We start from the raw sequence: 1,568 nt of genomic DNA on the forward strand, positions 1-1,568 counted from the left end.
TTTTCCTGGTTTGGGGATCAAGTTGATGTTTGCTTCATAGAATGTGTTGGGTAGTATTCCTTCTTTTTCTATATTTTGGAAAAGGTTAAGTAATATAGGTACTAGTTCCTCTTTAAAGGTTTGGTAGAATTCTGACGTGAAGCCATCTGGTCCCAGGCTTTTCTTTTTAGGGATATTTTGTATAGTTGATGCTATTTCACACCTTGATATAGGCCTCTTCCACATTTCCCCTTGATTATGGCTAAGTCTTGGAAGGTGGGGTGCTTCCAAGTATTGGTCAATTTCCTTCAGATTTTTATATTTTTGAGAATAAAGTTTCTTGTAATATTCATTAAGAATTTTTTGAATTTCTGAGGAGTTTGTTATTTTATCATTACCATTTCTGATTGATGAAATTAGAGATTTTACTCTTTTTTTTTCCTGCTTAGGTTAGCTAAAGATTTATCTATTTTATTTGCTTTTTCAAAAAACCAACTTCTTGATTTATTGATCTGCTGTATAAATCGTTTGTTTTCAATTTCATTTAATTCTGCTCTAATTTTGTTTATTTCTTTTCTGTTGGGTTTGGGATTAGAATGGTCTTCCTTTTAGAGATGTCCCATTAAGTTGTTAACTTCCTCTCTCTCTGTTTTCTTGGGGAAGCCTTGCAGTGCTATAAATTTCCCCGTTAGGACTACCTTAGCAGTATCCCAGAGGTTCTGATAATTCATGTCTTTATTATCGTTTTGTTCTAAAAATTTCATAATTTCCTTCTTAATCTCATCTCTGACCCAGCTATCATTCAGCAAAAGGTTTTTTAGCTTCCATGTTTTTGTATGAGTATGCAGATGACTGTTGTTACTGAGTTCGACTTTTATTCCATGATGGTCTGAGAAGATGCAAGGAATAATTTCTTTTCTGTTAAATTTGCTGAGGTTAGACTTGTGATCTAAGATGTGATCAATTTTGGAGTATGTTCTGTGGGCTGATGAGAAGAATGTGTATTCAGCTTTGTTAGGATGAACTGTTCTGTAGATGTCTGTTAAATCCAAATTTTGAATGGTTAAGTTTAAATTGAAAATTTCTTTACTTAGCTTCTTATTGGAGGATCTATCCAACACTGCCAAAGGAGTGTTAAAATCTCTGAGAGGAGGAAATCAAGTTGCTCATGTCTGTTAGAGTCTCTCTTATAAATTGAGGTGCATTCTGGTTGGGTGCATAAATATTAATAACTGAAATCTCATCATATTGAGTATTGTCCTTAAAAAATATGAAGTGATTATCCCTATCTTTCCTTACTTTTGTTGGTTTAAAGCCTATTGTATCTGTGAATAAAATTGCAACACCTGCTTTTTTCCTGATTTTCATTTGCCTGAAATATAGAAATATAGATGACTATCCTTTCACCTTGAGTCTATATTTATCTTTTAAGGTAAGATGAAATTCTTGTATGCAACAGATATCTGGCCTGAGTTTTTATATCCAGTCAGCCAACCTGTGCCTCTTTAGAGGACAATTTAAGCCATTCACATTGATTGAGAATATTGATATGCCTGGTAGTATTTTGGGTATCGAATTTTTCGAAATTC

The sequence above is a fragment of the Otolemur garnettii genome, unplaced genomic scaffold, assembly GCF_000181295.1.
Source record: "Otolemur garnettii isolate 467f Iridium unplaced genomic scaffold, OtoGar3 scaffold00016, whole genome shotgun sequence".
Classification (NCBI taxonomy): Eukaryota; Metazoa; Chordata; class Mammalia; order Primates; family Galagidae; genus Otolemur; species Otolemur garnettii.